Here is a 26,085-nt window from a genome sequence, read left to right as displayed (position 1 = left end):
AGGCACTGGAAGGGCCATTCTATTATTTCTGGGGACACTATAGAAGGATTATTGCTTGGAGCAGCACAAAATAAGGTGTTATTATTACTAGGGGTCTCTAGGGGACATTATAGCTGCTGTAGACACTATAGGGACATTTGGGGTAATTTATCACACTGGTGTAAAGTAGAACTGGCTAAGTTGCCCATAGCAGCCAATCAGATTCCACCTTTCATATTTGACAGCTCTTTTGAAAATCCAGTTCTACTTTACACCAGTTTGATACATGACCCCAATTATGTCTATTAGGATCACTATTTTTTCAGCAGTACAGTACCTGGGGCATTGGGGGGCACAACGGGCACAGTATTGGGGTGGCGGCAGGATGACACTGTGGGGACACCAGGATGGGGGGAGGTTGATGGAAAAATTGAGAAATCTAACGTGCCTCTGTTACAAACTCTGTAGAGACGAGATGTGGCTGAAAGAATTTCTCATGGCGGTCTGACGGAGGAGAAGAGGAAAGAGATCTACATGACAGGAGATGTCCCTGGATGTAAGAGGAGGTATGTGGTCAAGTATTGGGGGGTGCCAGAGAAATAACCCGCTCGGGTGCCAAACACCCTGGGCACGCCACTGTACTTAGTCATTCGATTCTTTGAGTTAAAAGAACCGTGAGTCACTAGAACTGAGGCTGATGCTTTTGTTGCAGCAGTGATAAGGTTTAGGCTACGTCTACATGACGACATTTGTAGCACAACATTTTGTTGCACCAATGTCGCGCGACAATTTCTATAATGGCAGTCTATGGTGTCGCACTGCAACATGCTGCAACTGCGGCGCAACAGTCGCAGAAAATCCATTAGAGATGGATTTTTCTGCGACTGTTGCGTCGCAGTCGCAGCATGTTGCATGTTCCTGTGCGACACCATAGACTGCCATTATAAAAATTGTTGCGCGACATTGGTGCAACAAAATGTTGTGCTACAAATGTCGTTGTGTACAGTCGTGGCCAAAAGTTTTGAGAATGACACAAATATTAGTTTTCACACAGTTTGCTGCTAAACTGCTTTTAGATCTTAGTTTCAGTTGTTTCTGTGATGTAGTGAAATATAATTACTCGCACTTCATACGTTTCAGAGGCTTTTATCGACAATTACATGACATTTATGCAGAGTCAGTATTTGCAGTGTCGGCCCTTCTTTTTCAGGACCTCTGCAATCCGACTGCGCATGCTCTCCATCACCTTCTGGGCCAATGCCTGACTGATGGCAACCCATTCCTTCATCATCACTTCTTGCAGTTTGTCAGAATTAGTGGGTTTTTGTTTGTCCACCCGCCTCTTGAGGATTGACCACAAGTTCTCAATGGGATTAAGATCTGGGGAGTTTCCAGGCCATGGACCCAAAATGTCAACGTTTTGGTCCCCGAGCCACTTAGTTATCACTTTTTCCTTATGGCACGGCGCTCCATCGTGCTGGAAAATGCATTGTTCTTCACCAAACTGTTGTTGGATTGTTGGAAGAAGTTGCTGTTGGAGGGTGTTTTGGTGCCATTCTTTATTCATGGCTGTGTTTTTGGGCAGAATTGTGAGTGAGCCCACTCCCTTGGATGAGATGCAACCCCACACATGAATGGTCTCAGGAGGCTTTACTGGTGGCATGACACAGGACTGATGGTAGCGCTCACCTTTTCTTCTCCGGACAAGCCTTTTTTCTGATGCCCCAAACAATCGGAAAGAGGCTTCATCGGAGAATATGACTTTGCCCCAGTCCTCAGCCGTCCATTCACCATATTTTCTGCAGAAGATCAATCTGTCCCTGATGTTTTTTTTGGAGAGAAGTGGCTTCTTCGCTGCCCTTCTTGATACCAGGCCATCTTCCAAAAGTCTTGGCCTCACTGTGCGTGCAGATGCGCTCACACCTGCCTGCTGCCATTCCTGAGCAAGCTCTGCACTGGTGGCACTCCGATCCCGCAGCTGAATCCTCTTTAGGAGACAATCCTGGCGCTGGACTTTCTTGGACGCCCTGAAGCCTTCTTAACAAGAATGGAACCTCTTTCCTTGAAGTTCTTGATGATCCTATAAATAGTTGATTGAGGTGCAATCTTAGAAGCCACAATATCCTTGCCTGTGAAGCCATTTTTATGCAACGCAATGATGGCGGCACGCGTTTCTTTGCAGGTCACCATGGTTAACAATGGAAGAACAATGATTTCAAGCATCACCCTCCTTTTACCAGGTCAAGTCTGCCATTTTACCCCAATCAGCCTGACATAATGATCTCCAGCCTTGTGCTCGTCAACATTCTCACCTGAGGTAACAAGACGATTACTGGAATGATCTCAGCAGGTCCTCTAATGACAGCAATGAAATGCAGTGGAAAGGTTTTTTTAGGATTAAGTTAATTTTCAAGGCAAAGAAGGACGATGCAATTAATCTGATCCCTCGTCATAACATTCTGGGATAGATGCAAATTGCTATTATAAAAACTTAAGCAGCAACTTTTCAAATTTCCAAACTTTTGGCCACGACTGTAGACGTAGCCTTGGGGACAGAGACAGTCAGCAGAGAGATAAGAGAAGTGACAGGACACAGAGTTTAGATTACAGGTTGAATTAACCCTTTAGGATCAAGTTGGCTTCTCAAGGAGATACATATGTTAAAGGAATCCCTTCTTCTGAAACTTCTGTCTCATTCAGTAGCTATAAAACTAAGGGTGGGTTCACACTAGTTATTTTCCTGTGTGATGTGCGGACTGAGGACTATTTTATTATCAGCCAGTTTTACTGTTATCAGCTTAGCACATACAGTTTTCCCTGTGCATTCACATCACTTGGTTGTACTGTCAGACTGTCACTGTGGGTGACAATGCATTGCACAACAAGGCTCCTGAGTCCTGTCACCTTCCCTCACTCAGTCAGAGCTCAGACCAAGTGCCAAGAGCCGACTGAGCGAGTCAGCAAGTGAATCGAAACATCCGCGCATGCGCACCACCTAAGCTCTTCGGTTCACTTGTGACTCAGCTCAGCAAGTTAACTGAAGATTTGATTCATGTAAAAGATCTGAACTTCCCATCTCTAGTGACCAGCACTCTGACTTTCCGAATAACAGTCTCTTATGTGTGGACAGAATGCCAGTTTCTCTATGTAACCCTATGGGAGCCTCCATATCAGTCTCATAGGAATGGAACAGTCAATAACTTCCTGCCCTGTATCGATCGGAGATCAGCATGCTGGTCACATGACACAGCGGAGAACAAGAAGGGAGGTTATAACTCAGAAATATAGTCACTGGTGATAAGATTACTACCTGCAGCTTTCTAACAGGTCAGAGAACTAAGATTTTTGTGGAAATTTTACCAAAATGACCACTATAACAACTCTCATCATCCAATCTATTATTAACCAAAACAGGAAGCCCAGCGAGCGCCAGGCATCAAAAAATTCCATGAAACTCATGATTGTTCCTCTCCACGGAAATCTTTAGTAAAAGGCGAAAGATTTATTCGATCTGAAGAGAAACCAGAGTATACAGCTGCCAGGGGTCGGCAGTGCAGGGGGCCCGGGGGCCGCTCATCACACACACAGAGAGCGCTGTGTACATGTATATGCTGTGTACAGGTCACATGCTGCTTCTGCCGGATACAATGTATCTCATCTGTTGCTAGAACTATGTACAATAAACCATATAAATTAACACAAAGTAAAGCTCTGTCTGAAGACACGGCAGATGCATCCTGGGTAATATGCAGATGAGGGGGAGGAGTCACAGAGGGGGCAGGACCCGGGACAGTCCCCGTTCAGTGGAGGCTACAGACACAATGACCCCGGCGGGGGATGGGACCAGCACTCACTGTGCAGCTGAACCCGGACGAGGGTCTTGATTTGGTTTTGCTCGCCCCCTGCACAGATCAGTCCAGGGGATGAGGAGGGGAAATCCGATTAAAGCTGCAACAAAACCGCCTGCACATAAAGCACCGAGCGCTGCGATTGTCAGCTCCTGGGCACGTGATATGCTGCACAGCCGCCAATATCACCGGACACAAACCTCCCAACTGTCCCGGAACCGCTGCCACCGCTCCTGGGGTTTGGGCTGTCCTCCAGTATCGGGGCGGCTGTGGTACGCCCCAATATCACCTGTTTCTGTGTCCTGAGGACGTAGAGACACTTGGATATAATGGGGAAGCGGCCGTCAGCTCCCTGCTCCACCAGCAGCGGCGAGATCCGGAGCCATCATCGCACCTGAATCATTCTCCGACCGGGGATCGGCCTGTGCTCTCTTCTACCTGGAACAGCAGGCGCGCTCTGTCCCTGCATTGTGCTGCAGCTGAAAGAGGACACGCTCCATTCACCGGAGGAACGAGGCGGGGGCGTCACTTACTGTATCATTAACAGAACTGGGGCAGCACCACTGTGCGGGGGCAGAAACAGGGGCAGCACCACTGTGCGGGGGCACAACCACTGTGCGGGGGCAGTAACAGGGGCACAACCACTGTGCGGGGGCAGAAACAGGGGCATAACCACTGTGCAAGGGCAGAAACAGGGGCATAACCACTGTGCGGGGGCAGAAACAGGGGCACAACCACTGTGCGGGGGCAGAAACAGGGGCAGCACCACTGTGCGGGGGCAGAAACAGGGGCAGCACCACTGAACAGGGGCACAACCACTGTGCGGGGGCAGAAACAGGGGCAGCACCACTGTGCGGGGGCAGAAACAGGGGCATAACCACTGTGCGGGGGCAGAAACAGGGGCAGCACCACTGTGCGGGGGCAGAAACAGGGGCAGCACCACTGTGCGGGGGCAGAAACAGGGGCAGCACCACTGTGCGGGGGCAGAAAACAGGGGCAGCACCACTGTGCGGGGGCAGAAACAGGGGCAGCACCACTGTGCGGGGGCAGAAACAGGGGCATAACCACTGTGCAGGGGCAGAAACAGGGGCACAACCACTGTGCAGGGGCAGAAACAGGGCACAACCACTGTGCGGGGGCAGAAACAGGGGCACAACCACTGTGCGGGGGCAGAAACAGGGGCACAACCACTGTGCGGGGGCAGAAACAGGGGCAGCACCACTGTGCGGGGGCAGAAACAGGGGCAGCACCACTGTGCAGGGGCAGAAACAGGGGCATAACCACTGTGCGGGGGCAGAAACAGGGGCACAACCACCGTGCGGGGGCAGAAACAGGGGCATAACCACTGTGCAGGGGCATAACCACTGTGCGGGGGAAGAAACAGGGGCACAACCACTGTGCGGGGGCAGAAGCAGGGGCAGCACCACTGTGCGGGGGCAGAAACAGGGGCAGCACCACTGTGCGGGGGCAGAAACAGGGGCATAACCACTGTGTAGTGGCAGAAACAGGGGCATAACCACTGTGCAGTGGCAGAAACAGGGGCACAAAGGGGGCATAACCACTGTACAGGGGCACAAAAAGGGCATAACCATTGTACAGGGGCACAAAAGGGGCATAACCATTGTACAGGGGCACAAAGGGGGCATAACCACTGTGCAGGGGCAGAAACAGGGGCATTACCACTTTACAGGGGCAGAAACAGGGGCAAAACGACTGTGCAGGGGCAGAAACAGGGGCATAACCACTGTGCAGGGGCAGAAACAGAGGCATAACCACTGTACAGGGGCACAAAGGGGGAGTAATTACCATGTGGGGCACTAAGGGGAACTGGGTGTGTATACATAGGCAGGGGGCGGGGGTTAGAGGCGTGGCTTAGTGTAATATGAAATGATAACGTTTCTCTTTGGGCTTTTCAAAAGTTTTGCGGTGCGCTGTACAGTAACCCGGCCAGATAATGTATGATGGCTGCACTGCAGGAATATACCAAGTGGGCGGAGACCATTCCTGTGATGATGTCATCGCTCCCAGAAGCAGAGAACTTCCCATCATGCATTTCGAGACAAATCACTGAATAAAGTGGCCTTAGTGGGAGGAAATGCTCAGAACCCCAAATACTGTGGCGTATTTATAACCGGGAGCAGATCCTCCATGTGATCCGCTGCAAACGGCAATCCCCAGCAATTAATGCGTACAATGGAGGATGCCGGCAGCCGACCACATGTGCCACAAAAAAAATCCTACTCGATATGGAATAATGTGTGGATTAGACTAAGAGAATAAATAAATCACTGTGAAGGTGCGCTATAATATATGCATATGAAAATAAGTTTAGGGGTGGTGCCGCGCCAACTGAGATACCTTGACGGGGTGCGCGGGCTCCGATATGTTCTTGAACGGAATATATTGGCTAAAGTCTCATTTTAACATCTAGTGTGAGGGTTCAGCCTTATATTGTAATTTGCATGTATTGTAGTGCACCATTGCAGGAATTTATTTACCATCATGCATTTCACCTGCGCTGATCATTCCTGGATAGATGATTGAAGGATTATCTCAGGATTGTCCGCCCCCATCCTCATCACTTCGCACTGATTCCATGTAATTCCACCATCCACCACTGGAGGCGCCAAGTGGCTCACCCTGATACAGACAGGGCGCTCTCCAGGGCCACAGCTCCGGGGCCACACAGGGAGGGTATGCCTTAAACTAATGAGTAAGGAAAATAACGAGTCCGGGTGACGCCGGCTCCTCACTGCTCATGTGAGAGGAATTTTTGGATGGGTACAGGTCGCCCCAAGGAGGATCTGCCAACTCTTCAGGAGCAGTGATCTGCCCGACCCCTGATTGTGTGCAAGGACAGAGGAGAATGAGGGTAGTAGTACATGGTGTAATGATAAAAGAGAATGGTAGTAGGAGTGATATTTAAACAAAAAGTATCTATCACAAGCAAAATCCACAATCTCTGAACAGTTAAATCTCCAAAATAATTGCTACATGTCTGTGAACGGAGTGATAAAATCCCCGCAGTGTATATTATACCTTACAACAGTTATTATATCGTTCTCACCAGGTCGAAGGAACATGCAGAACAGGAGGAGTAGTCCTTGTCCTGCTGCTGCAAGAAAATTAGTATTAAAAACAAACTAAAACATCATCCTGCAATAACACTGCTGCAGCCAATATATCAAGGAGTTTAATAAACATCCTATTTCAGTACAACCTCCTGACTAAGCAAAAACAACAACTCTCATCATCCAATCTATCATTAACCAGAACAGGAAGCCCAGCGAGCGCCGGGCATCAAAAAATTCCATGAAACTCATGATTGTTCCTCTCCACGGAAATCTTTAGTAAAAGGCGAAAGATTTATTCGATCTGAAGAGAAACCAGAGCATACAGCTGCCAGGGGTCGGCAGTGCAGGGGGCCCGGGGGCCGCTCATCACACACACAGAGAGCGCTGTGTACATGTATATGCTGTGTACAGGTCACATGCTGCTTCTGCTGGATACAATGTATCTCATCTGTTGCTAGAACTTTACAATAAGTGAAGTTTAAACAAAAAGTAACAATTCTGAAGACACAGCAGATGCATCCTGGGTAATATGCAGATGAGGAGGAGGAGTCACAGAGGGGGCAGGACCCGGGACAGTCCCCGTTCAGTGGAGGTTACAGACACAATGACCCCGGCGGGGGATGGGACCAGCACTCACTGTGCAGCTGAACCCGGACGAGGGTCTTGATTTGGTTTTGCTCGCCCCCTGCACAGATCAGTCCAGGGGATGAGGAGGGGAAATCCGATTAAAGCTGCAACAAAACCGCCTGCACATAAAGCACCGAGCGCTGCGATTGTCAGCTCCTGGGCACGTGACCTGCTGCACAGCCGCCAATACACCGGACACAAACCTCCCAACTGTCCCGGAACCGCTGCCACCGCTCCTGGGGTTTGGGCTGTCCTCCAGTCGCGGGACGGCTGTGGTACGCCCCAATATCACCTGTTTCTGTGTCCTGAGGACGTAGAGACACTTGGATATAATGGGGAAGCGGCCGTCAGCTCCCTGTTCCACCAGCAGCGGCGAGATCCGGTGACATCATCGCCCCTGAATCATTCTCCGACCAGGGATCGGCCTGTGCTCTCTTCTGCCCGGAACAGCAGGCGCGCTCTGTCCCTGCATTGTGCTGCAGCTGAAAGAGGACACGCTCCATTCACCGGAGGAACGAGACGGGGGCGTCACTTACTGTATCATTAACAGTACTGGGGCAGCACCACTGTGCGGGGGCAGAAACAGGGGCAGCACCACTGTGCGGGGGCAGAAACAGGGGCAGCACCACTGTGCGGGGGCACAACCACTGTGCGGGGGCAGAAACAGGGGCAGCACCACTGTGCGGGGGCAGAAACAGGGGCAGCACCACTGTGCGGGGGCAGAAACAGGGGCAGCACCACTGTGCGGGGGCAGAAACAGGGACATAAACACTGTGCAGGGGCAGAAACAGGGGCACAACTACTGTACAGGGGCACAACCACTGTACAGGAGCAGAAACAGGGGCACAATCACTGTACAGGGGCAGAAACAGGGGCACAACCACTGTACAGGGGCAGAAACAGGGGCACAACCACTGTACAGGGGCAGAAACAGGGGCACAACCACTGTACAGGGGCAGAAACAGGGGCACAACCACTGTACAGGGGCACAACCACTGTACAGGGGCAGAAACGGGCACAACCACTGTACAGGAGCAGAAACAGGGGCACAATCACTGTACAGGGGCAGAAACAGGGGCACAACCACTGTACAGGGGCAGAAACAGGGGCACAACCACTGTACAGGGGCAGAAACAGGGGCACAACCACTGTACAGGGGCAGAAACAGGGGCACAACCACTGTACAGGGGCAGAAACAGGGGCACAACCACTGTACAGGGGCACAACCACTGTACAGGGGCAGAAACGGGCACAACCACTGTACAGGGGCAGAAACAGGGGCACAACCACTGTGCGGGGGCAGAAACAGGGGCACAACCACTGTGCGGGGGCAGAAACAGGGGCACAACCACTGTGCGGGGGTCTCGTCTCTCCCATGAGAGCCACGCTCCTGCTCTAATGACCCGAATCGGAAGGAGCACAGATCCATTTAAATGCCACAGGCAATACTTACTTCCTATGTCTCCCATTGGGGGCGTGTACATAGGCAGGGGGCGGAGTTAAAAGCGTGGCCGATGATAACGTCTCTTTGGGCTTTTCAGGTCAGCTTTAGGCCCCTTTCACACTAGCGGTTTTCTTTTCCGGTATTGAGTTCTGTCCTAAGGATTCAATACTGGAAAAAACGGATCAGTTTTATCCTAATGCATTCTGAATGGAGAGCGATCTGTTCAGGATGCATCAGGACGTCTTCAGTTCTGTCCCTTTTACGGTGTTTGGCCGGAGAAAATACCGCAGCATGCTGTTTTTTTTTCCGCCCAAAATTCCGGAACACATGCCAGATCCGGCATTAATGTCCATTGAAATGCATTAATGCCGGATCCGGTACCAAGTGTTCAGGAAATTGCTGCATTGACGGATCCGGAAACAAAAGATATCTGTTTCCATACGGGTTTCTGGATCCAGCAGCAGAACCGCCTGCCGGATTCTCCTAATGCTAGTGTGAGAGCACTCTTACTGAGGAGAATGGGAGTAGGAGACAGAATGGGGGGAGTAGTTTTTGTCTTGCTGCTCTAAAAACATTAGCATTAAAAGCAACCCAAAGAAGTCACCCTACAAACACCAATGATACAGCCCCAGTAATGAAAACTAAGGGTTAACAAGTAAAATTCCTGTACAACTTCCCTATGAAGCAATAACAACAACTCTCATCATCCAATCTATCATTAACCAGAACAGGAAGCCCAGCGAGCGCCAGGCATCAAAAAATTCCATGAAACTCATGATTGTTCCTCTCCACGGAAATCTTTAGTAAAAGGCGAAAGATTTATTCGATCTGAAGAGAAACCAGAGTATACAGCTGCCAGGGGTCGGCAGTGCAGGGGGCCCGGGGGCCGCTCATCACACACACACAGAGAGCGCTGTGTACATGTATATGCTGTGTACAGGTCACATGCTGCTTCTGCCGGATACAATGTATCTCATCTGTTGCTAGAACTTTACAATAAGTGAAGTTTAAACAAAAAGTAACAATTCTGAAGACACTGGCAGATGCATCCTGGGTAATATGCAGATGAGTGGGGAGGAGTCACAGAGGGGGCAGGACCCGGAACAGTCCCCGTTCAGTGGAGGTTACAGACACAAGGACCCCGGCGGGGGATGGGACCAGCACTCACTGTGCAGCTGAACCCGGACGAGGGTCTTGATTTGGTTTTGCTCGCCCCCTGCACAGATCAGTCCAGGGGATGAGGAGGGGAAATCCGATTAAAGCTGCAACAAAACCGCCTGCACATAAAGCACCGAGCGCTGCGATTGTCAGCTCCTGGGCACGTGACATGCTGCACAGCCGCCAATACACCGGACACAAACCTCCCAACTGTCCCGGAACCACTGCCACCGCTCCTGGGGTTTGGGCTGTCCTCCAGTCGCGGGACAGCTGTGGTACGCCCCAATATCACCTGTTTCTGTGTCCTGAGGACGTAGAGACACTTGGATATAATGGGGAAGCGGCCGTCAGCTCCCTGTTCCACCAGCAGCGGCGAGATCCGGTGACATCATCGCCCCTGAATCATTCTCCGACCAGGGATCGGCCTGTGCTCTCTTCTGCCCGGAACAGCAGGCGCGCTCTGTCCCTGCATTGTGCTGCAGCTGAAAGAGGACACGCTCCATTCACCGGAGGAACGAGACGGGGGCGTCACTTACTGTATCATTAACAGTACTGGGGCAGCACCACTGTGCGGGGGCAGAAACAGGGGCAGCACCACTGTGCGGGGGCAGAAACAGGGGCAGCACCACTGTGCGGGGGCACAACCACTGTGCGGGGGCAGAAACAGGGGCAGCACCACTGTGCGGGGGCAGAAACAGGGGCAGCACCACTGTGCGGGGGGCAGAAACAGGGGCAGCACCACTGTGCGGGGGCAGAAACAGGGACATAAACACTGTGCAGGGGCAGAAACAGGGGCACAACTACTGTACAGGGGCACAACCACTGTACAGGAGCAGAAACAGGGGCACAATCACTGTACAGGGGCAGAAACAGGGGCACAACCACTGTACAGGGGCAGAAACAGGGGCACAACCACTGTACAGGGGCAGAAACAGGGGCACAACCACTGTACAGGGGCAGAAACAGGGGCACAACCCCAGAACAGGGCACCACTGTACAGGGGCACAACCACTGTACAGGGGCAGAAACGGGCACAACCACTGTACAGGAGCAGAAACAGGGGCACAATCACTGTACAGGGGCAGAAACAGGGGCACAACCACTGTACAGGGGCAGAAACAGGGGCACAACCACTGTACAGGGGCAGAAACAGGGGCACAACCACTGTACAGGGGCAGAAACAGGGGCACAACCACTGTACAGGGGCAGAAACAGGGGCACAACCACTGTACAGGGGCACAACCACTGTACAGGGGCAGAAACGGGCACAACCACTGTACAGGGGCAGAAACAGGGGCACAACCACTGTGCGGGGGCAGAAACAGGGGCACAACCACTGTGCGGGGGCAGAAACAGGGGCACAACCACTGTGCGGGGGTCTCGTCTCTCCCATGAGAGCCACGCTCCTGCTCTAATGACCCGAATCGGAAGGAGCACAGATCCATTTAAATGCCACAGGCAATACTTACTTCCTATGTCTCCCATTGGGGGCGTGTACATAGGCAGGGGGCGGAGTTAAAAGCGTGGCCGATGATAACGTCTCTTTGGGCTTTTCAGGTCAGCTTTAGGCCCCTTTCACACTAGCGGTTTTCTTTTCCGGTATTGAGTTCTGTCCTAAGGATTCAATACTGGAAAAAACGGATCAGTTTTATCCTAATGCATTCTGAATGGAGAGCGATCTGTTCAGGATGCATCAGGACGTCTTCAGTTCTGTCCCTTTTACGGTGTTTGGCCGGAGAAAATACCGCAGCATGCTGTTTTTTTTTCCGCCCAAAATTCCGGAACACATGCCAGATCCGGCATTAATGTCCATTGAAATGCATTAATGCCGGATCCGGTACCAAGTGTTCAGGAAATTGCTGCATTGACGGATCCGGAAACAAAAGATATCTGTTTCCATACGGGTTTCTGGATCCAGCAGCAGAACCGCCTGCCGGATTCTCCTAATGCTAGTGTGAGAGCACTCTTACTGAGGAGAATGGGAGTAGGAGACAGAATGGGGGGAGTAGTTTTTGTCTTGCTGCTCTAAAAACATTAGCATTAAAAGCAACCCAAAGAAGTCACCCTACAAACACCAATGATACAGCCCCAGTAATGAAAACTAAGGGTTAACAAGTAAAATTCCTGTACAACTTCCCTATGAAGCAATAACAACAACTCTCATCATCCAATCTATTATTAACCAAAACAGGAAGCCCAGCGAGCGCCAGGCATCAAAAAATTCCATGAAACTCATGATTGTTCCTCTCCACGGAAATCTTTAGTAAAAGGCGAAAGATTTATTCGATCTGAAGAGAAACCAGAGTATACAGCTGCCAGGGGTCGGCAGTGCAGGGGGCCCGGGGGCCGCTCATCACACACACAGAGAGCGCTGTGTACATGTATATGCTGTGTACAGGTCACATGCTGCTTCTGCCGGATACAATGTATCTCATCTGTTGCTAGAACTTTACAATAAGTGAAGTTTAAACAAAAAGTAACAATTCTGAAGACACGGCAGATGCATCCTGGGTAATATGCAGATGAGGGGGAGGAGTCACAGAGGGGGCAGGACCCGGAACAGTCCCCGTTCAGTGGAGGTTACAGACACAAGGACCCCGGCGGGGGATGGGACCAGCACTCACTGTGCAGCTGAACCCGGACGAGGGTCTTGATTTGGTTTTGCTCGCCCCCTGCACAGATCAGTCCAGGGGATGAGGAGGGGAAATCCGATTAAAGCTGCAACAAAACCGCCTGCACATAAAGCACCGAGCGCTGCGATTGTCAGCTCCTGGGCACGTGACATGCTGCACAGCCGCCAATACACCGGACACAAACCTCCCAACTGTCCCGGAACCACTGCCACCGCTCCTGGGGTTTGGGCTGTCCTCCAGTCGCGGGACAGCTGTGGTACGCCCCAATATCACCTGTTTCTGTGTCCTGAGGACGTAGAGACACTTGGATATAATGGGGAAGCGGCCGTCAGCTCCCTGTTCCACCAGCAGCGGCGAGATCCGGTGACATCATCGCCCCTGAATCATTCTCCGACCAGGGATCGGCCTGTGCTCTCTTCTGCCCGGAACAGCAGGCGCGCTCTGTCCCTGCATTGTGCTGCAGCTGAAAGAGGACACGCTCCATTCACCGGAGGAACGAGACGGGGGCGTCACTTACTGTATCATTAACAGTACTGGGGCAGCACCACTGTGCGGGGGCAGAAACAGGGGCAGCACCACTGTGCGGGGGCAGAAACAGGGGCAGCACCACTGTGCGGGGGCACAACCACTGTGCGGGGGCAGAAACAGGGGCAGCACCACTGTGCGGGGGCAGAAACAGGGGCAGCACCACTGTGCGGGGGCAGAAACAGGGGCAGCACCACTGTGCGGGGGCAGAAACAGGGACATAAACACTGTGCAGGGGCAGAAACAGGGGCACAACTACTGTACAGGGGCACAACCACTGTACAGGAGCAGAAACAGGGGCACAATCACTGTACAGGGGCAGAAACAGGGGCACAACCACTGTACAGGGGCAGAAACAGGGGCACAACCACTGTACAGGGGCAGAAACAGGGGCACAACCACTGTACAGGGGCAGAAACAGGGGCACAACCACTGTACAGGGGCACAACCACTGTACAGGGGCAGAAACGGGCACAACCACTGTACAGAAGCAGAAACAGGGGCACAATCACTGTACAGGGGCAGAAACAGGGGCACAACCACTGTACAGGGGCAGAAACAGGGGCACAACCACTGTACAGGGGCAGAAACAGGGGCACAACCACTGTACAGGGGCAGAAACAGGGGCACAACCACTGTACAGGGGCAGAAACAGGGGCACAACCACTGTACAGGGGCAGAAACAGGGGCACAACCACTGTACAGGGGCACAACCACTGTACAGGGGCAGAAACGGGCACAACCACTGTACAGGGGCAGAAACAGGGGCACAACCACTGTGCGGGGGCAGAAACAGGGGCACAACCACTGTGCGGGGGCAGAAACAGGGGCACAACCACTGTGCGGGGGTCTCGTCTCTCCCATGAGAGCCACGCTCCTGCTCTAATGACCCGAATCGGAAGGAGCACAGATCCATTTAAATGCCACAGGCAATACTTACTTCCTATGTCTCCCATTGGGGGCGTGTACATAGGCAGGGGGCGGAGTTAAAAGCGTGGCCGATGATAACGTCTCTTTGGGCTTTTCAGGTCAGCTTTAGGCCCCTTTCACACTAGCGGTTTTCTTTTCCGGTATTGAGTTCTGTCCTAAGGATTCAATACTGGAAAAAACGGATCAGTTTTATCCTAATGCATTCTGAATGGAGAGCGATCTGTTCAGGATGCATCAGGACGTCTTCAGTTCTGTCCCTTTTACGGTGTTTGGCCGGAGAAAATACCGCAGCATGCTGTTTTTTTTTCCGCCCAAAATTCCGGAACACATGCCAGATCCGGCATTAATGTCCATTGAAATGCATTAATGCCGGATCCGGTACCAAGTGTTCAGGAAATTGCTGCATTGACGGATCCGGAAACAAAAGATATCTGTTTCCATACGGGTTTCTGGATCCAGCAGCAGAACCGCCTGCCGGATTCTCCTAATGCTAGTGTGAGAGCACTCTTACTGAGGAGAATGGGAGTAGGAGACAGAATGGGGGGAGTAGTTTTTGTCTTGCTGCTCTAAAAACATTAGCATTAAAAGCAACCCAAAGAAGTCACCCTACAAACACCAATGATACAGCCCCAGTAATGAAAACTAAGGGTTAACAAGTAAAATTCCTGTACAACTTCCCTATGAAGCAATAACAACAACTCTCATCATCCAATCTATCATTAACCAGAACAGGAAGCCCAGCGAGCGCCAGGCATCAAAAAATTCCATGAAACTCATGATTGTTCCTCTCCACGGAAATCTTTAGTAAAAGGCGAAAGATTTATTCGATCTGAAGAGAAACCAGAGTATACAGCTGCCAGGGGTCGGCAGTGCAGGGGGCCCGGGGGCCGCTCATCACACACACAGAGAGCGCTGTGTACATGTATATGCTGTGTACAGGTCACATGCTGCTTCTGCCGGATACAATGTATCTCATCTGTTGCTAGAACTTTACAATAAGTGAAGTTGAAACAAAAAGTAACAATTCTGAAGACACGGCAGATGCATCCTGGGTAATATGCAGATGAGGGGGAGGAGTCACAGAGGGGGCAGGACCCGGAACAGTCCCCGTTCAGTGGAGGTTACAGACACAAGGACCCCGGCGGGGGATGGGACCAGCACTCACTGTGCAGCTGAACCCGGACGAGGGTCTTGATTTGGTTTTGCTCGCCCCCTGCACAGATCAGTCCAGGGGATGAGGAGGGGAAATCCGATTAAAGCTGCAACAAAACCGCCTGCACATAAAGCACCGAGCGCTGCGATTGTCAGCTCCTGGGCACGTGACATGCTGCACAGCCGCCAATACACCGGACACAAACCTCCCAACTGTCCCGGAACCACTGCCACCGCTCCTGGGGTTTGGGCTGTCCTCCAGTCGCGGGACAGCTGTGGTACGCCCCAATATCACCTGTTTCTGTGTCCTGAGGACGTAGAGACACTTGGATATAATGGGGAAGCGGCCGCCAGCTCCCTGCTCCACCAGCAGCGGCGAGATCCGGTGACATCATCGCACCTGAATCATTCTCCGACCGGGGATCGGCCTGTGCTCTCTTCTACCTGGAACAGCAGGCGCGCTCTGTCCCTGCATTGTGCTGCAGCTGAAAGAGGACACGCTCCATTCACCGGAGGAACGAGGCGGGGGCGTCACTTACTGTATCATTAACAGAACTGGGGCAGCACCACTGTGCGGGGGCAGAAACAGGGGCACAACCACTGTACAGGGGCATAACCACTGTGCGAGGGCAGAAACAGGGGCACAACCACTGTGCGGGGGCAGAAACAGGGGCAGCACCACTGTGCGGGGGCACAACCACTGTGCGGGGGCAGTAACAGGGGCACAACCACTGTGCGGGGGCAGAAACAGGGGTATAACCACTGTGCGGGGGCACAAAGGGGGGGTAATTACCATGTGGTTACTTTAACACAATTGACCCTAACACATGTAGAGGCTCTTTACAATTAGTCAGCGACTACTAGTTGCCTTCTTTTAAAGAGGACCTTTCATCTGGCAAAAAAATTCTGAACCAAGTGTCATGATCTGTACAGCGGCGCCCAGGGATCTCACTGCACTTACTATTATACCTGGGCGCCGCTCCGTTCTTCCGCTATGCCCTTCGGTATGTTCGGTCACTGGGTTAAATTAGGCGAGACTTGGTTATAGTAGATGGAGACTTGGTTATAGTAGGTGGAGATTTGGTTATAGTAGGCGGAGATTTGGTTATAGTAGGCGGAGATTTGGTTATAGTAGGCGGAGACTGCCCTTGTTCTCCTGGGCATCTTTTTCTCCCAGGCTGTGAGCTCTGCGCTGCGATTGGCCAGCACTACAGCCTAGGAGAAGGAGACGCCCAGGAGAACAATCGCAGTCTCCGCCTACTATAACCAAGTCTCCGCCTACTATATATCATAATACTTAGTTCAGAATTTTTGCCAGATGAAAGGTCCTCTTTAACATATGTAAATAATGTATAAAACATAACTTTTATTATTGGTCACTAAAAGTATCTTCTTCAACAAAAGGATAAAGAAATGCAGATTATTAACCTATCCAGAACTATTCTAGATTCGGAACATGAAACCGGGATACAGAAAGGTTTACCATTTACACCAGCGCCCTATTTTGATTGCTTTTCATGGGTTAAGGATGTTAACCTTTTCGCAAGGAAACTGGCTTTACACAAAGAAGAAGAAGAAGAAAATCCCTTTATTGTCCCTCAGGGGGGACATTTTGGCCTAACAGCAGCAATCACATCCACAACAGGAGCAAAATAAGAGTAAAAAGAAATGAAAGAGTAAAATACAAGAAAAACATAACACAGAATTTACTTCAAAAATTCACAATATAAGAATAAAGAAATGGAACTTCAAGAAATATCCAAAAAGGAAGCGAGGGAAATACACATTTTAGAAGAACTACAGGAGGAACGGCTAGGGGAAGGTGCCAGACCATCAGCGCCATTTAGTGAACTCACTCCCCAAACCACATTCACTCCACCATTTACAAAATATGGTAACATACAAACATTCGTGAATCTGGTAACGGCAGACTTGGAGAAAATTAACCCCCCCCCCCCCCCAAAAAAATGGTCAAAATCTAACGGATAAAAAAAGCCAAGCGTTACCAGAACGAATGGAAAATCATGACCTTGAAATAAAACCATCAGACAAAGGGGGAAATGTGGAAGTGATGAATAAAACTGAATATAAAGAGACGGTTATGAACCCCCTGAGCGATGAAAATACACATAAAGAACTACCTAGTGACCCCACCTTAAAATATATACAAGATGTAAAAGGGATCTTACAGTCAGCCACAATGGAAACCTAATAACTAAAGAGGAGCACAAGCTTTTATTTAACCCAAAACCTGCAATCGCAACATTTTATGCAATTCTAAAAGTCCATAAAAACGTCATCCAATACCATCCAGACCAATAGTGTCAGGCAATCAAAATCTTTGTGAGGGTATCAGCAAATATGTAAACGAGATTATGTCCCCATTTGTCCCAAGTCTCACCTCATATATAAAGGACACCAAAGATGTTCTACCCAAGCTGCAGGGAATAAGTGTCAGTAAAAATACGCTAATAGCGAGTCTTGACGCAGAAGCGTTGTATACGAGTATTCAGCATCATCTTGGAATTGAGGCCACCAACTATTTTTTGAACACTAAGGGTACACATTTTAAAAAACACAACACTTTTGTTTTGGATCTATTAAAATTATTTCTGACTATTTCGCCTTTGACAGTAAATATTTACTGCGATGGGCACGACGTGTGCGCCAAATTTTGGTGGTGGGAAGAAAGAACAGTTTTCACCAAAGAATATGCCAATTACACAAAACACATTTTGTTTTGGGGTCGTTATATTTTATGGGAAGGCACCAAAGATTCTTTTCACCGATTTGTAACCAATCTTAACATAAACACCATTGGTCTCAGATTTACAGCAGAAATACATGAAAACAAGTTGAACTTTCTAGACCTGACCCTTACCCTGCAGCCTGACGGAAGCATACCCACAGAGGTATACAGAAAGCCTACCTCAACTAACAGTCTATTACACTGGAATCGTTTCCATCCACAAGCCCTAAAAGGGGAATTCCTGTAGGTCAATATTTGAGAGCAAGGAGGAACTGCTCCACTGAAGAAAGCTTGGAATGTGAAAGCGAATTGCTATACCAACGGTTCTTAGACCGTGGCTGTCTCCAAAAAAGTATAAAAGAAGTAAAGCTACCGAAAGAAATACCCTTTTATCTAATGATAAACACCCAGGCAGCGAAGGAGTTGTACGATGCAGTGGAACGTTTGACACACAACATCTGAAAGTGAAACACATTCTGCAACCCCCCTGGCATATCTCAAGAGCTGATGATGATCTGAAAGATATCATTTCGAAATATCCAATAATCTAATAGAAAATCTAGTGCATAGTCACTTTCAGTGGACTCATAAGAAAAGAATAACAACCACTGGATCCTATCCGTGCGGAGACTGCAATTTTTGCATCAAAATTATATTGCAAAGAGAATTCATGAACCCAACTGATAATAACAAATATCAGATTAAACAGTACATCAACTGTAAGACAACTGGTGGAATATACGCCGTCACCATCCCTACTCAATAGGTCACGTCACAGGGTGAATTATACTATGGTAGTGAGCTCGTCAAGTTACCACAGACATTCCCACCCACCTATTCTAGATGACGGGATTACGCTAGCTTACTCCCCTAGGTTCTAACACCCCAATATTCTCTATCACTATAGCTGCCACCACCTATACTATAAGGCAATAGGGGCCTATACTCAGATATTCTCTCAACCCAGATTTAACACCTTAACACAGGTTATCTATATGGGACCTAAAATCCTCTGAAACACTATTGGAAACGTTATTCCCTCCGAAAGAGCTCTAAGTTCTATAAGACCACAAGGAAGGGACTTATTAATGTTTAATGTAATACACAATAGTGCAGTGCAATACAAAAAAAAGTGTCAGATAAAAGATAAAAACACAATATACAGACAATAACAATGCAGTGAACAGATCAAATCAACGGGAGAAAATACAGAATAATGTCTTACTGAGATGCAGCAGTTATGTGGGGACAGCTGAAGATACGGGCAATTACTCCAAACGATGTGGATCCCCAAACACCCATTTTTATCCTCCCTCCTCAGCCGAGGGGTGCGCTGTGAGGGACCCTCCCTCCTTTCGGTCCGGCCTTCTGGGACGTCTGATATTATTCAGGTTTCTGCCCCACCTTCCCAGAAGACTGACGGAGGTGGCAATATGAATCATGGAGATTCCTCGCTGTATGACAGGGACTGCGGGTACAGGTAAGATCCCATAATCTGAGTCGCTTCGTCCCGGCCATACAGACACCAGATCCTGAATACAGAGAAATGCCTCCTGTCCAGTATGGAGCATAGACTCTGTCAGGCTGAACACAATAATTAGGGTTCTGATGCTGTGGGTGCCATGAGGTCGGAGTTATGGCTTCTGATATTATTTCATTCATCTACTGAATGGGTTAGACCACCCACTGGTCTAGCAGCCAACACGTCTAGGGTGGCTGTGCATTTTAAGTATTCCCCTCCCAGGTCTTCATTAGGATGCCCAAATGGTTTGCAATTAGCAGGCCTGTGCTAAATGGGGGCTTCCCCTGATAATGTGGAGGGTCTCACCTAGTCTTCAGACGGCTGGCATCTAGAGGCACCTTTTTCATTTGCTTAATAGATCAATGGCCACTGCTATACAATTAGCTATTGATAATGTAAGTTTAGGAGAATATGAGATCTATCTATTTGTCTATTCACCTCAGATTTCTCACCTCACCCAGTAATCCGTGTTATCTAAAATGCGTATAACGCGAGGGTCGCAGGAAAGGCAGCCTAACATGAAGTCAGCCATGTGTTCCAGAGTACCAACAGGCGAGACGTCGATGCCGACATCAGGATGACTCTCCACCTCCTCCTCTTCTGCCCATTAATGCTGAACAGGTGGAATTAAACTTCCATGGGTACTACCTTCTGTAGCGAAGGCAACTGTCTCCGTCTCCTGCTCCTCCTCATCTTCATGGTCCAATTCGCACTCAGAAGACGAACTGTGGGTGGTCTGGCTATCACCCTGCGTAATGTCCTCCCCCAGTTCCTTATCTGCCACATTCAGAGCGTCGACCTTAATTGTGAACATCGTTTGAGTAGACACAGCAGTGGGATGGTTACGCTGATAATAGCGTTATCGCCGCTCGCCATCTGTGTGGTTTCATCAAAGTTTCTTAACACCTCACCGAGGTCAGACATCCATGCCCGCTCCTCACTTGTGAAGAGTGGCAGTTGACTCGAAAGGCGACGACCATGTTATAGCTGGTATTCCACACCTGCATCTGCTGCTCACAAAGCCTGGCCAACATGTGGAACGTAGTCGGTGAGCTGGAAGCCGTAAGCTGGAAGCCGCAAGCGCTGCTGCAGCGTTGACAGGCCGGCTGAAGCTGTAGACAACTTGCGGAAATGGGCACACAGGCAGCGCGCCTTCCCTAGTAGCTCTGGCAAATTGGGGTAGGTTTTGATAAACCGCTGAACCACTAAGTTTAAGACGTGGGCTAGGCATGGTATGTGTGTCAGGTTGCCGAGCTCCAAAGCCGCCACCAAGTTACGGCCATTATCAGACACAACCATGCCTGGTTCTAGGTTGAGTGGCGAGAGCCACAGCTCAGTCTGGTCCCTTATACCCTGCCACAGCTCTGCGGCGGTGTGCTGTTTGTCACCTAAACAGATCAACTTCAGCACGGCCTGTGGCCGCTTCCCCACAGCAGTGCTACACTGCATCCAGCTAGGACTGATGGCTGACTGCTGCTGGAGGTGGAAGTGGAGGAGGAGGCAGCAGAGGAGGAGAAGTGGGGGTTGGAGCCAGTACCATAGCTGCTGGCGGAGACCCTGATGGATGTAGGGCCCGCAATCCTGGGTGAGGGTAGCACCTGTGCCACCCCAGGGTACGACTCGCTCCCGGCCTCCACAACATTCACCCAGTGTGCGGTCAGGGAAATGTAGTATCCCTGGCCACCAGCCCTTGTCCATGTGTCCATGGTTAAGTGGACCTTCCCAGTAACTGTGTTGGTCAGGGCACGGGTGATGTTCTGGGACACATGCTGGTAACGGCTGCCGACATCAGGCTGCGAAAGGCCTCAGTGTCCACAAGCCTAAATTGCAACATTTCAAGGGTTAGTAATTTAGAAAGTTGCGCATTTAGTGCTATGGCCTGTAAGTGGGTATTTGCGATTGCGTTCAAATGACTGTTATGGACATTTGGATGCTGCGCTGGGACAGGGAAGTGGATGTTGTTGCTGCTGGTTCATTCGAAGGTCCAGGTGCAGGGCAAGGGACATCCGGGCTTGCGCCTTCGACAGGGGATTGGCCAGCAGTGGTGTGACCTGCAGAACCAGATTGTGGACCCAGGCGTTCGGCCCACTTGTTAGGGTGCTTTGATGCCATGTGGCGGATCATGCTAGTGGTGGAGAGTTTGCTAGTGTTCACGCTCCGGCTCATTTTGGTACGGCACAGGTTGGAAACTACCACTCTTTTGTCGTCTGCACTTTTCCTAAAAAAGCACCATACTGCGGAACACCTACCCTTTGTCAAGGGAGATTTACGCATAGGGGTGCTCGGTGTAACGGTTGCAGACCTGTTTGGTGTGGGCCGACTTCTGCCTTTTGCAACCCCACTGCCTCTTCCAGCCTGTTGCGGTGCTGCTTATCCCTTCCCCTCTATACTGCTGTCCTCGCTCGGCTTTTCACCTTCCCATGTTGGGTCAGTGACCTCTTTGTCCACCACCATCACTTCCATTTCCTGACTCTGCTCATCCTCCTGACTTGACCTAACCACAACCTCAGTGATTGGTAACTGTGTCTCATCATCATCCACCTCATGAACGAATGATTGCCGTTCACCACCGTCATCTTCTTGAGACTGTGAAGGCTCAAGAGGTTGGGAATCAGGGCACAATATCTCAGGTCCCTCTTCAAGCGTGCTGGGCGTGAGGGCCAAATGTAATAGTGGTGCTGGAAAGAGCTTCTCGGAATATCCGAGTGTGGGATCACTCGTTTGGCCGGCCTCTCCATGGTGGGAGGAAGGATGATCGGAGAGAGGATTCGGTTGACCAGACTCTTGGCTACAGAGACGGGACTTGGTGGAAGAGAGGATGGTGCTTAACTGACTGGAAGCATTATCTTCAGCAATCCAACCGACCATCTGTTCGCACTGGTCTGACTTGGACAGTGTTGTCCTGCGCCGCCAACTAAGTTGGACATGAAACTCGGTACGGCGGATGTTTTTTTTTCTAGTGCACTGGCAGCAGGCACAGTTTCATTGCGCCCAGGGCCACGGCCTCTGCGTGCACCATCAGCATCACGGCCACTTCCCCGTCCCTTAGTACTCGCCTTCTTCATATTAATGGCTTTGTCACTAGATGTGGCGCAGATTGTTTTACAGTCCGCTAAAGACTCCGTTTTCGGATGCCGGACAGTATATGTCACAGAACACCACAGAATATGGACCCTATATCAGGCCCAGATTACTGGACTCTGCGGTACAGACACTGTTTTCTGATGTACTTTATATTTTTCCCTATATCTGGGCCTGACAACCACACACGGTGTTGAAGCGCAGATCACACAATTCACGGATTACTCCGCTGACAGCAAAAATATGGATTATGGGAAAAAAAATATTGATTTCACTAATATTCCTCCGACCTCTGCCCCTGACACACAGAAGGTATCGCTGCACAGATGTCACACGTCACTGCAGACACCGTCTATGTAGCAAAAGAATCGCTATTTCGCAAAGTATAAAAAAAATGATGTGAGCACTACTTTGCACAATTAAATTGCTGGCACCGCACACAATGGTCCTTAAAAGAACTTTTGGGTCTTTGAAACGTTATTCACTGGAATATATTGCGGTCACAATCTCCCTGCACTGCCTGTCCCTCCCTCAGCACAGCTCTCCTTGACTCGCAATGATCAGGACGCGTTCCGGCCAGCCAATCACTGTAATGCCAGCAGCCAACATGGCTACTACATGGCAACTGGCATTACAGAGATGGCAGTACTTACCTGCACGGTGTTTATTGGCTGCTTAACAGGAGCGGGAAGGAGACTCAAGCACATATGGTACTCAGCCAAGTACTGCCATGTGTCAGGAATAACAATGCTTGAGCCTAACCAGCATCCAGCCAAGCATGTAAGCTCATTACTATACAACAACTCTCATCATCCAATCTATCATTAACCAGAACAGGAAGCCCAGCGAGCGCCGGGCATCAAAAAATTCCATGAAACTCATGATTGTTCCTCTCCACGGAAATCTTTAGTAAAAGGCGAAAGATTTATTCGATCTGAAGAGAAACCAGAGTATACAGCTGCCAGGGGTCGGCAGTGCAGGGGGCCCGGGGGCCGCTCATCACACACACGGAGAGCGCTGTGTACATGTATATGCTGTGTACAGGTCACATGCTGCTTCTGCCGGATACAATGTATCTCATCTGTTACTAAATATGTACAATAAAAACCATAAAAATATCACAAAAAACGCTCCGTCTGAAGACACGGGAGATGCATCCTGGGTAATATGCAGATGAGGGGGAGGAGTCACAGAGGGGGCAGGACCCAGAACAGTCCCCGTTCAGTGGAGGTTACAGACACAAGGACCCCGGCGGGGGATGGGACCAGCACTCACTGTGCAGCTGAACCCGGACGAGGGTCTTGATTTGGTTTTGCTCGCCCCCTGCACAGATCAGTCCAGGGGATGAGGAGGGGAAATCCGATTAAAGCTGCAACAAAACCGCCTGCACATAAAGCACCGAGCGCTGCGATTGTCAGCTCCTGGGCACGTGACATGCTGCACAGCCGCCAATACACCGGACACAAACCTCCCAACTGTCCCGGAACCACTGCCACCGCTCCTGGGGTTTTGGCTGTCCTCCAGTATCGGGGCGGCTGTGGTACGCCCCAATATCACCTGTTTCTGTGTCCTGAGGACGTAGAGACACTTGGATATAATGGGGAAGTGGCCGTCAGCTCCCTGTTCCACCAGCAGCGGCGAGATCCGGTGACATCATCGCCCCTGAATCATTCTCCGACAGGGGATCGGCCTGTGCTCTCTTCTACCTGGAACAGCAGGCGCGCTCTGTCCCTGCATTGTGCTGCAGCTGAAAGAGGACACGCTCCATTCACCGGAGGAACGAGGCGGGGGCGTCACTTACTGTATCATTAACAGAACTGGGGCAGCACCACTGTGCGGGGGCAGAAACAGGGGCAGCACCACTGTGCGGGGGCAGAAACAGGGGCAGCACCACTGTGCGGGGGCAGAAACAGGGGCATAACCACTGAACAGGGGCACAACCACTGTGCGGGGGCAGAAACAGGGGCAGCACCACTGTGCGGGGGCAGAAACAGGGGCAGCACCACTGTGCGGGGGCAGAAACAGGGGCAGCACCACTGTGCGGGGGCAGAAACAGGGGCAGCACCACTGTGCGGGGAAAGGAACAGGGGCAGCACCACTGTGCGGGGGCAGGAACAGGGGCAGCACCACTGTGCGGGGGCAGAAACAGGGGCAGCACCATTGTGCGGGGGCAGAATCAGGGGCATAACCACTGTGCGGGGGCAGAATCAGGGGCAGCACCACTGTGCGGGGGCAGAAACAGGGGCAGCACCACTGTGCGGGGGCAGAAACAGGGGCACAACCACTGTGCGGGGGCAGAAACAGGGGCAGCACCACTGTGCGGGGGCAGAAACAGGGGCAGCACCACTGTGCAGGGGCAGAAACAGGGGCAGCACCACTGTGCGGGGGCAGAAACAGGGACAGCAGCACTGTGCGGGGGCAGAAACACGGGCAGCACCACTGTGCGGGGGCAGAAACAGGGGCATAACCACTGTGCGGGGGCAGAAACGGGCAGCACCACTGTGCGGGGGCAGAAACAGGGGCATAACCACTGTGCGGGGGCACAACCACTGTGCAGGGGCAGAAACAGGGGCACAACCACTGTGCAGGGGCAGAAACAGGGGCATAACCACTGTGTAGGGGCAGAAACAGGGGCACAACCACTGTGCAGAGGCAAAAACAGGGGCATAACCACTGTGCGGGGGCAGAAACAGGGCACAACCACTGTACAGGGGCAGAAACAGGGGCATAACCACTGTGCGGGGGTAGAAACAGGGGCATAACCACTGTGCGGGGGCAGAAACAGGGGCACAACCACTGTGCGGGGGCAGAAACAGGGGCACAACCACTGTGATGGGGCAGAAACAGGGGCACAACCACTGTACAGGGGCACAACCACTGTACAGGGGCATAACCACTGTACAGGGGCAGAAACAGGGGCACAACCACTGTACAGGGGCAGAAACAGGGGCACAACCACTGTACAGGGGCAGAAACGGGCACAACCACTGTACAGGGGCACAACCACTGTACAGGGGCAGAAAAAGGGGCATAACCACTGTGCGGGGGCAGAAACAGGGGCATAACCACTGTCCGGGGGCAGAAACAGGGGCACAACCACTGTACAGGGGCAGAAACAGGGGCATAACCAGTGCGGGGGCAGAAACAGGGGCATAACCACTGTGCAGGGGCAGAAACAGGGGCATAACCACTATGCAGGGGCAGAAACATGGGCACAACCACTGTGTGGGGGCAGAAACAGGGGCATAACCACTGTGCGGGGGCAGAAACAGGGGCACAACCACTGTGCGGGGGTCTCGTCTCTCCCATGAGAGCCACGCTCCTGCTCTAATGACCCGGATCGGAAGGAGCACAGATCCATTT

The 26,085-nt window shown here is 51.0% G+C and overlaps 7 non-coding genes across 7 annotated transcripts; 1 reads left to right on the top strand and 6 right to left on the bottom strand.

Annotated features, from left to right (window-relative positions):
• Positions 1-3,395: 3,395 nt before the first annotated feature.
• On the bottom strand, positions 3,396-3,510 carry LOC122944331. Its single transcript, XR_006390993.1, has one exon. It is a non-coding gene; the product is annotated as a U5 spliceosomal RNA (small nuclear RNA).
• A 3,013-nt stretch (positions 3,511-6,523) lies between these two features.
• LOC122944323 lies at positions 6,524-6,663 on the top strand. Its single transcript, XR_006390986.1, has one exon. It is a non-coding gene; the product is annotated as a U12 minor spliceosomal RNA (small nuclear RNA).
• A 444-nt stretch (positions 6,664-7,107) lies between these two features.
• On the bottom strand, positions 7,108-7,222 carry LOC122944339. The gene has a single exon (XR_006390999.1). It is a non-coding gene; the product is annotated as a U5 spliceosomal RNA (small nuclear RNA).
• Positions 7,223-9,705: 2,483 nt separating this feature from the next.
• Positions 9,706-9,820, bottom strand: LOC122944330. Its single transcript, XR_006390992.1, has one exon. It is a non-coding gene; the product is annotated as a U5 spliceosomal RNA (small nuclear RNA).
• A 2,503-nt stretch (positions 9,821-12,323) lies between these two features.
• LOC122944328 lies at positions 12,324-12,438 on the bottom strand. Its single transcript, XR_006390991.1, has one exon. It is a non-coding gene; the product is annotated as a U5 spliceosomal RNA (small nuclear RNA).
• A 2,514-nt stretch (positions 12,439-14,952) lies between these two features.
• On the bottom strand, positions 14,953-15,067 carry LOC122944327. Its single transcript, XR_006390990.1, has one exon. It is a non-coding gene; the product is annotated as a U5 spliceosomal RNA (small nuclear RNA).
• An 8,494-nt stretch (positions 15,068-23,561) lies between these two features.
• LOC122944325 lies at positions 23,562-23,676 on the bottom strand. The gene has a single exon (XR_006390988.1). It is a non-coding gene; the product is annotated as a U5 spliceosomal RNA (small nuclear RNA).
• Positions 23,677-26,085: the final 2,409 nt, after the last annotated feature.

The sequence above is a fragment of the Bufo gargarizans genome, chromosome 7, assembly GCF_014858855.1.
Source record: "Bufo gargarizans isolate SCDJY-AF-19 chromosome 7, ASM1485885v1, whole genome shotgun sequence".
Taxonomy (NCBI): domain Eukaryota; kingdom Metazoa; phylum Chordata; class Amphibia; order Anura; family Bufonidae; genus Bufo; species Bufo gargarizans.
The sequence above is the reverse complement of the archived record's forward strand: the minus strand, read 5'-3'. Positions and strand labels throughout refer to the sequence as shown.